Raw genomic sequence first — 13,418 nt, 5'->3', positions numbered from 1 at the left:
ACAGTGGTCAAAACAGCATGGTATTGGCATAAAGATAGATATATCGACCAATGGAATCGAATAGAGTGCTCAGATATAGACCCTCTCATCTATGGACATTTGATCTTTGATAAGGCAGTCAAGCCGACTCACCTGGGACAGAACAGTCTCTTCAATAAATGGTGCCTAGAGAACTGGATATCCATATGCAAAAGAATGAAAGAAGACCCATCTCTCACACCCTATACAAAAGTTAACTCAAAATGGATCAAAGATCTAAACATTAGGTCTAAGACCATAAAACAGTTAGAGGAAAATGTAGGGAGATATCTTATGGATCTTACAACTGGAGGCGGTTTTATGGACCTTAAACCTAAAGCAAGAGCACTGAAGAAGGAAATAAATAAATGGGAACTCCTCAAAATTAAACACTTTTGCGCATCAAAGAACTTCATCAAGAAAGTAGAAAGACAGCCTTCACAATGGGAGACAATATTTGGAAATGATATATCAGATAAAGGTCTAGTATCCAGAATTTATAAAGAGATTGTTCATCTCAACAACAAAAAGACAGCCAACCCAATTACAAAATGGGAAAAAGACTTGAACAGACACCTATCAGAAGAGGAAATACGGATGGCCAAGAGGCACATGAAGAGATGCTCAATGTCCCTGGCCATTAGAGAAATGCAAATCAAAACCACAATGAGATATCATCTCACACCCACCAGAATGGCCATTATCAACAAAACAGAAAATGACAAGTGCTGGAGAGGATGCGGAGAAAGAGGCACACTTATCCACTGTTGGTGGGAATGTCAAAGGGTGCAACCACTGTGGAAGGCAGTTTGGCGGTTCCTCAAAAAGCTGAATATAGAATTGCCATACGACCCAGCAATACCATTGCTAGGTATCTACTCAAAGGACTTAAGGGCAAAGACACAAACGGACATTTGCACACCAATGTTTATAGCAGCGTTATTTACAATTGCAAAGAGATGGAAACAGCCAAAATCTCCATCAACAGAAGAGTGGCTAAACAAACTGTGGTATATACATACGATGGAATATTATGCAGCTTTAAGACAAGATAAACTTATGAACCATGTAATAACATGGATGGTCCTAGAGAATATTATGCTGAGTGAATCCAGCCAAAAACTAAAGGACAAATACTGTATGGTCCCACTGATGTGAACGGACATTCGAGAATAAACTTGAAATATGTCATTGGTAACAGAGTTCAGCAGGAGTTAGAAACAGGGTAAGACAATGGGTAATTGAAGCTGAAGGGATACAGACTGTGCAACAGGACTAGATACAAAAACTCAAAAATGGACAGCACAATAATACCTAATTGTAAAGTAATCATGTTAAAACACTGAATGAAGCTGCATCTGAGCTATAGGTTTTTGTTTTGTTTTGTGTTGTTTTGTTTTGATTTTACTATTATTACTTTTATTTTTTTCTCTATATTAACATTCTATATCTTTTTCGGTTATGTTGCTAGTTCTTCTAAACCAATGCAAATGTACTAACAAATGATGATCATGCAGCTATGTGATGATGTTAAGAATTAATGATTGCATGTGTAGAATGGTATGATCTCTAAATGTTGGGTTAATTTCTTTTTTTCTGTTAATTAAAAAAAAAAAAGAGAAGGGATAATTGGAGATGAAGGGATACAGACTGTACAACGGGACTGGATATAAAAACTCAGAAATGGACAGCACAATACTACCCAATTGTAATGCAATTATGTTAAAACACTGAATGAAGCTGCATGTGAGGTATAGGTTTTTTGTTTTTGTTTTTTTTGTTTTTTTTTTCTTTCTATTATTGTTTTAATTCTTATTCTGTTGTCTTTTTATTTCTTTTTCTAAATCGATGCAAATGTACTAAGAAATGATGAATATGCAACTATGTGATGTTATTAAGAATTACTGATTGTACATGTACATTGAAATGATTTCTAATTGTTTTGTTAATTCTTTTTTTAATTAATAAAAAAAAAAAAAAAAAAAAAAAAGTTGGGGGAGGAACATTAACCTACCAGTAGAATATAGTGGCTAAGCATCATCACCCTAAAATGGAAATATCAAATACAACAAACACTCATCACGTTTATTTATCACTTACTATGCGCCAGGCCATGATAGTCTAAGGTTACAAAGGTAAAACAGTCTGCATCTTGCTATCAAGTTGCTCCCAGTCTAGCAGCAGAAGCAGGTGTACATTAAAGTCATTCCAACACGCAGGCTACGTACAGTAGCAAGAAGCCAAGGGAGAGGGGCAGACTGAGGAGGGAAATTAAATATCTGGGAAGGGAAGATGAGAACCATATAGGCTTCAATGTGGAAAAGATACATGGATGATTCCAAGTTTTTAACCTAGAACACAGGAAGAATGACTATGAATTAAGAAACAGCAGAGTTGGAAAAACTGGTTAGTCTAAGGGAATAAAGTGTCCGGCAGGGCATATGTAGACATGTGTTGAACATCAAAGTTATTGAACATTAACCAATGTGAGTAATAAAAGACCCACCTCACCATAATTACCAAGTCATATACCAATTTTGCTGAGATACCAGAAGCAGGTTTCAATTCTAAACATGTAAATGAGCAATATTTAGAAACTCATGATAAATATTTTCTCACTGATTTATTCTTGTTCAAGGTATGGTGTGACTTTCAATATGCAAGGTACAATCATAACAATATTGGCAATATACAAGAGATAAAAGAGTCACTATCACTGATATAACGAGTTTGTGCAAATGAACAAAAAAATACAAAAACACAGAAAAGTACATAGAAGAAATAAAGGACCAATGTACATTTGAAAAGATGTTCAAGGTCACTAATAAAAAGAAATGCAAAGTAACAACCATATGATACATTTCCTTTCTTGGATTTTCCAATATTAAAAGATAAAACAGACCTAATTTTGACACAGGGGTAGAAAATCAGGCATTTTCACACATTGCTAAGTGTTGTAATTTAATAACACCTTTCCAGAAAGTAGAGCAACCATATGAAAAATAACACTGAATACGGATGCCATTTGAAAAGGAATGTTATTTCTAAGACTTTATCCCAAGAAAATAAACTAAATATGTATTAAGACAAGTTTATTATAAATTGATTAATGGATGGCATTTATCGAAAAAGGACATGTAAACCAAATATGTTAGTAGAAGTTCATTACAGCTTTATTTATTTATTTGTTTATGACAACGAAACAACAAAAAGAGAAACAGCCTATAACCAGAAAGTACGTCAACAAAAGACTGGCTAAATAAAATACAGCACAGTTATAAAATGGAATCACTGACTCTCAGGAATAAATCCGGCCCTGGCACCATGGGCTCAACAATTCCAAAACTGACCAAAAAGGGGGCAAAGAAGTGTAACTAATAAAGTATCAGTGGCTGAAAGACTTCAAATAGAGTCAAGAAGCTACTCTGGAGGTCACTCTTCTGCAAGCTTCAGTCAGACACTGCAACTTACTAAAACTTGCCAAATCCCAACCAAAACCATTCCAGCCAATCCTAAAGACCACCTAGGGCAATAAATAAGATTCTACAAAGGTTCCATGCACTAGGGTAACTTTCCAGAAACCTACAACCTCCAGATGGGTCCCTGAAACCAAGACGGCCCAGACTCTCCAGAACATCAGCTAGTTCCATCTCCCTGCCTCATATTACTGCGAGACCCTTCTTCCAGCATGAAAAAACTTAGAATGGCCATAGCCCAAATACCCCTAAAGGGTAGGATAGAAAGATCAAAGGTGATGGTGGAGTTATACAGAGAAGGTAGGGTTTAACAAATGAACATGACTGCTGAATCATTAAATTGATATTTACTTTAGTCTCCAGTATCTCAGAGCAGCTAGAAGTAAAATTGTGGAACTGTAACCCATACCAAATTCTGTAATTTGTTCTACAACTAATTGCTGTGCTGTGGTTTGAAATTCACTGCTTTTTTGTATATATGTTATTTTTCACAAAAAAGGGGAAAAAGTCGATTGTGATGATAAAAAAAATATTTATTCCTTCTAGCCTCCTATATTCTGGAGCAGCTAGAAGGAAAAATCTGAGATAATGATATGATAGCCCATGACAAATTATGGGATCTGTTCTGTAACTACTTGTTGAAGAGTGCTTTGAAAACTATCGCCTTTTTCTTTCTTTGCTTTGCACATATGTTACACAACAAAAAAAATTTTTAATGGAATCACTAATATTAGGAGAAGCATCCATCCAGATTTATTAACATGGAGAGCATTTCATAACACACTACATAGTTAAAAATGCAAATATGACCCCATTTATAAATATATACAATAAATCACAGTAATATCAAAATGACAACACCAGCTAACATTGCCTGAGGATTTACCACATGCAAGACACTGTGCTACACATTCAGCACAGTCTCTCATTTAATCTTCACACTAATCCCATGAAGAAGAAACTTGAATGCTCCATTTTATAGATTAGAAAACTGGGACAAAAGAGGTTAAACAGGTTGTGCAACATCTGGCTGTAGCAACAAGGGAGCTGGGATGCAAAAACAGGCATCTTGACACCTGAGGCCCACCTCAACCATGGGTGCATATGTGCAGGAATCAGTCTGTAGTGTGCGTGTTTTTTAATAAAAATTGCATCAATAATTAGTCAAATTTATGTCTCCAAGTTGCTATTTCTAGGTAGTAGGATTTAGGATGATTTTTGTTTTCTTCTCTATATTTTTCTTTTTTATTTGCATTTTAATGAGATTTTTTTATAATCAGAAAGTGACTTCTGCATTTGTAAAATAGTACAGACGCTCCACATTTTCACCAGTAAATATAAAACATACAATTTAATAACGGTCAAATGATACTCTGTTAACAATACAATACAATTCTTAGCTTTAGCCCCCAGACTAAATACATGCCAACTTTACACTTTGAAAAAAAAAAAAAAGGTCCTCAGCTTTAAAGATTGTTTTGTTTTGCTTTGGTTTGAATAAAGGTAATTAACAGTGAAATGCCTTCTGTCCAACAGCATATGAAATAAAAAGACTAAAAGACTTCCAGAAGCACCGCAGGAGCTGGATGATGAGAGAATTTTTAGAAAAGGAGCCTTAGAAGTCAGTTAGTCCTATGACCTCATTGTATCATGCAAATAAAACCCAAAATCACACAACCACTGTACTTTTGATTGACTGGCATTCAGTGCTTTTTGCAGGACATGGCACCATGCCAAGCAGACTTTTTTGTTTCATTTTGTGAACATACCAGCCAAAAGTTAAAGTCAGTTTTACAGTCTCATCATCAGAAATAAGAATGGCCTTACCATAGCTATGAACTACGTAATTTAGCTCAATAAAAATATAACACCAGCACCAGCATTACTTGCTGTCATAGTTAGGTTCGTGTGCCAACTTGCACTCTCCTCTTCTTTCCCCATAGAGCAACCCCACCCAAGGGTACCCTCTTTTGGGAAGTTTCTGTACCCCATATAGCAATCCCACCTGAGTACTTCCTCTCCTCAGGGGATCCCTGTGTCAGAAGAGTAACATCTCAGGGATGTCCTCTTCTTGGGGGATTCCTGACCCTCTGTTTTGCAAACATCAGGGTGTATAGGTAACTTGCAGTGCACTGGCCAGTGGAATAGGGCCTGCTCTAATTCCAACTCTCCATTAGGTTGGCTGATGGTATGGAAATCAAGTTTAAGATGTAAGGTGGTGGAAATACAGTCTCATGACAGTCTTGGCCGAAATCAAATTCTATAATCCACTTTATTTTTTCTTTATGAGAAGAAACAATCATGAATAAAACACAGGATTCCCACATACCACCCTATTATTAACACCTTGTATTGATGGGGAAAATTTGTTACAATTAATGACAGCACATTTTTATAATTGTACTATTAACTATGGTCCATAGTTTAACACCAAGTTCACTGTGTAGTATAGTTCCATGAATTTAAAAATTTTTTTATTCTGTAATCTACACATACTGTATTAGTCAGGGTTCTCTAGAGAAAGAAAACCAACAGGAGGTATCCGTGAATATAGGATTTATAAAAGGTCTCTCACAGGACTTCCGGAGAAGATGGCGGCTTAGTAAGATGCGCAGATCTTAGTTTCTTCTCCAGGACAGCTACTAGGGGAGTAGAAACGATACAGAACAGTGCCCAAAGCCACAACAGAGATAAAAAAGACAGCGTACCCCATCCTGGAACGGCTGGCTGGCTGAGAGAAGCCGCTCGGGTGAGATCGCCGAGGCGCACGGGCTTCACCGGGCGGGGCGGCAAGCGGCCGGAGTCACTCCCTTCCCCCTTCCCAGGCCAGCTGGGAGAATTGGAGAGGCGGTCCCCTGAAACCGCGGTGGCTGGCGCCCACACCACGTGTGGCCCCCCGGACCAACTGAGAGAATTGGATCGGAAATCCCCAGGCCGCGGAGAATGGTGACGGGTGGGGGAGGCACCTTCCAAACCCGTGACTCCCCGGGAACGTGCACTCTCCCGGGCGGGCTGCTGCCGCTGGCGCCCTCCCGCCACGCTTGTCGCCCGGGCGACTAGGAAATTCGGACGGGCACTTTCCCAGGCTGCGGCGGCCAGCAACCCTCCCCGCGTTCGGACCCCGGGCCGGCTCGAACTCTTCCAAGCCGCTTCGGCTAGCGAACCTCCCGGACAGCGAGAGTTTTCCAAAGTTAAAGGTCCCACAGCACCTTTTACTGGTGGGACCCGCAGACAAACGTGTGCCACGAGCGCCACCTACTGGGCAGGATAAGAAAAACAGAACCCAGAGATTTCACAGAAAAATCTTCCAAACTTTTGGATCCAATACCCAGAGAAATCTGTCTAAATGCGCAGACGCCAACAGAAGATAATGGATCACGCTCAAATAATTGAAAATATGGCCCAGTCAAAGGAACAAACCAATAGTTCAAATGAGATACAGGAGCTGAGACAACTAATGCTGAATATACGAACAGAAATGGAAAACCTCTTCAAAAACGAAATCGATAAATTGAGGGAGGACATGAAGAAGACATGGGCTGAACATAAAGAAGAAATAGAAAAACTGAAAAAACAAATCACAGAACTTATGGGAGTGAAGGACAAAGTAGAAAAGATAGAAAAAACAATGGATACCTACAATGATAGATTCAAAGAGACAGAAGATAGAATTAGTAATTTGGAGGATGGAACATCTGAATTCCAAAAACAAACAGAAACTATCGGGAAAAGAATGGAAAAATTTGAACAGGGTATCAGGGAACTCAAGGACAATATGAACCGCACAAATATACGTGTTGTGGGTGTCCCAGAAGGAGAAGAGAAGGGAAAAGGAAGAGAAAAACTAATGGAAGAAATTTTCACTGAAAATTTCCCAACTCTTATGAAAGACCTAAAATTACAGATCCAAGAAGTGCAGCGCACCCCAAAGAGATTAGACCCAAATAGGCGTTCTCCAAGACACTTACTAGTTAGAATGTCAGAGGTCAAAGAGAAAGAGAGGATCTTGAAAGCAGCAAGAGAAAAACAATCCATCACATACAAGGGAAACCCAATAAGACTATGTGTAGATTTCTCAGCAGAAACCACGGAGGCTAGAAGACAGTGGGATGATATATTTAAATTACTAAAAGAGAAAAACTGCCAACCAAGACTCCTATATCCAGCAAAATTGTCCTTCAAAAATGAGGGAGAAATTAAAACATTCTCAGACAAAAAGTCACTGAGAGAATTTGTGACCAAGAGACCAGCTCTGCAAGAAATACTAAAGGGAGCACTAGAGTCAGATACAAAAAGACAGAAGAGAGAGGTATGGAGAAGAGTGTAGAAAGAAGGAAAGTCAGATATGATATATATAATACAAAAGGCAAAATGGGAGAGGAAAATATTATCCAAACAATAATAACACTAAATGTTAATGGACTGAATTCCCCAATCAAAAGACATAGACTGGCAGAATGGATTAAAAAACAGGATTCTTCTATATGCTGTCTACAGGAAACACATCTTAGACCCAAAGATAAACATAGGTTGAAAGTGAAAGGTTGGGAAAAGATATTTCATGCAAATAACAACCAGAAAATAGCAGGAGTGGCTATACTAATATCCAACAAGTTAGACTTCAAATGTAAAACAGTTAAAAGAGACAAAGAAGGACACTATATACTAATAAAAGGAACAATTAAACAAGAAGACATAACAATCATAAATATTTATGCACCGAACCAGAATGCCCCAAAATACGTGAGGAATACACTGCAAACACTGAAAAAGGAAATAGACACAAATACCATAATAGTTGGAGACTTCAATTCCCCACTCTCATCAATGGACAGAACATCTAGACAGAGGATCAATAAATAAATAGAACATCTGAATATTCCTATAAAGGAGCTAGACTTAACAGACATTTACAGGACATTAAATCCCACAACAGCAGGATACACCTTTTTCTCAAGTGCTCATGGATCATTCTCAAAGATAGACCATATGCTGGGTCACAAAGCAAGTCTTAACAAATTTAAAAAGATTGAAATCATACACAAGACTTTCTCGGATCATAAAGGAATGGAGTTGGAAATCAATAATAGGTGGAATGCCAGAAAATTCACAAATACGTGGAGGCTCAACGACACACTCTTAAACAACGAGTGGGTCAAAGGAGAAATTAGTAAATACCTCGAGGCAAATGAAAATGAAAACACAACATATCAAAACTTATGGGACGCAGCAAAGGCAGTGCTAAGAGGGAAATTTATTGCCCTAAATGCCTATATCAGAAAAGAAGAAAAGGCAAAAATGCAGGAATTAACTGTTCACTTGGAAGAACTGGAGAAAGAACAGCAAACTAATCCCAAAGCAAGCAAAAGGAAAGAAATAACAAAGATTAGAGCACAAATAAATGAAATTGAAAACATGAAAACAATAGAGAAAATCAATAAGACCAGAAGTTGGTTCTATGAGAAAATCAATAAGATTGATGGGCCCTTATCAAGATTGACAAAAAGAAGAAGAGAGAGGATGCAAATAAATAAGATCAGAAATGGAAGAGGAGACATAACTACTGACCTCACAGAAATAAAGGAGGTAATAACAGGATACTATGAACAACTTTACGCTAATAAATACAACAATTTAGATGAAATGGACAGGTTCCTGGAAAGACATGAACAACCAACTTTGACTCAAGAAGACATAGATGACCTCAACAAACCAATCACAAGTAAAGAAATTGAATCAGTCATTCAAAAGCTTCCTAAAAAGAAAAGTCCAGGACCAGATGGCTTCACATGTGAATGCTACCAAACGTTCCAGAAAGAATTAGTACCAATTCTCCTCAAACTCTTCAAAAAAATCGAAGTGGAGGGAAAACTACCTAATTCATTCTATGAAGCCAACATCACCCTCATACCAAAACCAGGCAAAGATATTACAAAAAAAGAAAACTACAGACCAATCTCTCTAATGAATATAGATGCAAAAATCCTCAATAAAATTCTAGCAAATCGTATCCAACAACACATTAAAAGAATTATACATCATGACCAAGTAGGATTCATCCCAGGTATGCAAGGATGGTTCAACATAAGAAAATCAATCAATGTAATACACCAAATCAACAAATCAAAGCAGAAAAATCACATGATCATCTCAATTGAGGCAGAGAAGGCATCTGACAAGATTCAACATCCTTTCCTGTTGAAAACACTTCAAAAGATAGGAATACAAGGGAACTTCCTTAAAATGATAGAGGGAATATATGAAAAACCCACAGCTAATATCATCCTCAACGGGGAAAAATTGAAAACTTTCCCCCTAAGATCAGGAACAAGACAAGGATGTCCACTATCACCACTATTATTCAACATTGTGTTGGAGGTTCTAGCCAGAGCAATTAGACAAGAAAAAGAAATACAAGGCATCAAAATTGGAAAGGAAGAAGTAAAACTATCACTGTTTGCAGACGATATGATACTATACGTCGAAAATCCGGAAAAATCCACAACAAAACTACTAGAGCTAATAAATGAGTACAGCAAAGTAGCAGGTTACAAGATCAACATTCAAAAATCTGTAGCATTTCTATACACTAGTAATGAACAAGCTGAGGGGGAAATCAAGAAACGAATCCCATTTACAATTGCAACTAAAAGAATAAAATACCTAGGAATAAATTTAACTAAAGAGACAAAAAACCTATATAAAGAAAACTACAAAAAACTGTTAAAAGAAATCACAGAAGACTTAAATAGATGGAAGGGCATACCGTGTTCATGGATTGGAAGACTAAATATAGTTAAGATGTCAATTCTACCTAAATTGATTTACAGATTCAATGCAATACCAATCAAAATCCCTACAACTTATTTTTCAGAAATAGAAAAACCAATAAGCAAATTTATCTGGAAGGGCAGGGTGCCCCGAATTGCTAAAAACATCTTGAGGAAAAAAAACGAAGCTGGAGGTCTAGCGATGCCGGACTTTAAGGCATATTATGAAGCCACAGTGGTCAAAACAGCATGGTATTGGCATAAAGATAGATATATCGACCAATGGAATCGAATAGAGTGCTCAGATATAGACCCTCTCATCTATGGACATTTGATCTTTGATAAGGCAGTCAAGCCAACTCACCTGGGACAGAACAGTCTCTTCAATAAATGGTGCCTAGAGAACTGGATATCCATATGCAAAAGAATGAAAGAAGACCCATCTCTCACACCCTATACAAAAGTTAACTCAAAATGGATCAAAGATCTAAACATTAGGTCTAAGACCATAAAACAGTTAGAGGAAAATGTAGGGAGATATCTTATGGATCTTACAACTGGAGGCGGTTTTATGGACCTTAAACCTAAAGCAAGAACACTGAAGAAGGAAATAAATAAATGGGAGCTCCTCAAAATTAAACACTTTTGTGCATCAAAGAACTTCATCAAGAAAGTAGAAAGACAGCCTACACAATGGGAGACAATATTTGGAAATGACATATCAGATAAAGGTCTAGTATCCAGAATTTATAAAGAGATTGTTCATCTCAACAACAAAAAGACAGCCAACCCAATTACAAAATGGGAAAAAGACTTGAACAGACACCTCTCAGAAGAGGAAATACAAATGGCCAAAAGGCACATGAAGAGATGCTCAATGTCCCTGGCCATTAGAGAAATGCAAATCAAAACCACAATGAGATATCATCTCACACCCACCAGAATGGCCATTATCAACAAAACAGAAAATGACAAGTGCTGGAGAGGATGCGGAGAAAGAGGCACACTTATCCACTGTTGGTGGGAATGTCAAATGGTGCAACCACTGTGGAAGGCAGTTTGGCGGTTCCTCAAAAAGCTGAATATAGAATTGCCATACGACCCAGCAATACCATTGCTGGGAATATACTCAAAGGACTTATGGGCAAAGACACAAACGGACATTTGCACACCAATGTTTATAGCAGCGTTATTTACAATTGCAAAGAGATGGAAACAGCCGAAATCTCCATCAACAGAAGAGTGGCTAAACAAACTGTGGTATATACATACGATGGAATACTATGCAGCTTTAAGACAGGATAAACTTATGAAGCATGTAATAACATGGATAGACCTAGAGAACATTATACTGAGTGAGTCTAGCCAAAAACTAAAGGACAAATACTGTATGGTCCCACTGATGTGAACAGACATTCGAGAATAAATTTGGAATATGTCATTGGTAACAGAGTCCAGCAGGAGGTAGAAACAGGGTAAGATAATGGGCAATTGGAGTTGAAGGGATACAGACTGTGCAACAGGACTAGATACAAAAACTCAAAAATGGACAGCACAATAATACCTAATTGTAAAGTAATCTTGTTAAAACACTGAATGAAGCTGCATCTGAGCTATAGGTTTTTGTTTTGTTTTGTTTTGTTTTGTTTTGACTTTACTATTATTACTTTTATTTTTGTCTCTATATTAACATTCTATATCTTTTTCGGTTATGTTGCTAGTTTTTCTAAACCGATGCAAATGTACTAAGAAATGATGATCATGCATCTATGTGATGATGTTAAGAATTACTGATTGCATATGTAGAATGGTATGATTTCTAAATGTTGGGTTAATTTTTTTTTCCGTTAATTAAAAAAAAAAAAAAAAGGAGAAGGGGTAATTGGAGCTGAAGGGATACAGACTGTACAACGGGACTGGATATAAAAACTCAGAAATGGACAGCACAATACTACCCAATTGTAATGCAATTATGTTAAAACACTGAATGAAGCTGCATGTGAGGTATAGGTTTTTTGTTTTTTTTTTTCTTTCTATTAATGTTTTAATTCTTATTCTGTTGTCTTTTTATTTCTTTTTCTAAATCGATGCAAATGTACTAAGAAATGATGAATATGCAACTATGTGATGTTATTAAGAATTACTGATTGTACATGTAGAATGGAATGATTTCTAATTGTTTTGTTAATTCTTTTTTTAATTAATAAAAAAAAGGTCTCTCACAAATATGGGGATGCAAGAATCCAAAATCCGGAGGGCAGGCTGCGAGGCTGGCAATTCTAATGAAGGGTCATGAGAAACTCTACAGGAGTGGCTCACTGGCTGAAGTAGCAGTGAAAATTCTCTTCTCCCTTAAAAGTCTTCAATTGATTGGGTCAAATCCATTGGACTAGATTCTCCTGTTTGTGGAAGACACACCCTTAGTTGATTGTAGATGCAATCAGTCATAGATACAATCAACTGACTGAAGATTTAATAAACGAGCTTTCTGGTTTATCCACCAGCCACAGAACATCCTTGCTGTAATAGTTTGGCCAGAGCTTGCCTGACCAGACAACTGGGCACTATCACCTGGCCAAGTTGACTCCTGAACCCAACCATCATATATACAATCTAACATTTCCTCTTTTCATCATATTCAGATATATATTTCAGTCCTGTTAATTACATTCACAGTGTTGTACTACCATCATCAACATCCATTACCAAAACATTTCCATTATTCCAAATAGGAACCCTGTACATTATGAGCCTTAACTTTTCATTCCATATCCCCACCTTGCTCTCTGGTAATCTATTCTAGATTCTGACTCTATGAGTTTTCTTATTCTAATAATCTCAAATCAGGGATATCATACAATATTTATCCTTTAGTGTCTGGCTTATTTCATGGAACATAATGACTTCAAAGTTCATTCATGTTGTTGCATGTATCAGAACTTCATTTCTTTTTACAGCTGAAAACTTCTATCCGTTGACAGACACCTGGCTTACATCCACCTGTTGGTAACTATGAATAATGCTGCTTGAACATCAGTGTGTAAATGACTGTTCGAGTCCCTGCTTTCAATTCTTTAGGTTATATATATATAGTAGTGAGCTTGCCAGGTCATCTGGTAATTCTATACTTAGCTTTCTGAGGAACCACCGAACT

At 37.2% G+C, this 13,418-nt stretch overlaps 1 protein-coding gene across 3 annotated transcripts in view; it reads right to left on the bottom strand.

Moving 5' to 3' along the window:
• ANO10 (anoctamin 10) overlaps nt 1-13,418 on the bottom strand; it is a 252,618-nt gene that overhangs the window by 226,175 nt on the left and 13,025 nt on the right. The gene's annotated exons all lie outside the window — the stretch shown is intronic.

The sequence above is a fragment of the Tamandua tetradactyla genome, chromosome 15 (genome assembly GCF_023851605.1).
Source record: "Tamandua tetradactyla isolate mTamTet1 chromosome 15, mTamTet1.pri, whole genome shotgun sequence".
Taxonomy (NCBI): Eukaryota; Metazoa; Chordata; class Mammalia; order Pilosa; family Myrmecophagidae; genus Tamandua; species Tamandua tetradactyla.
This window is presented reverse-complemented; position numbering and strand designations above follow the sequence as displayed.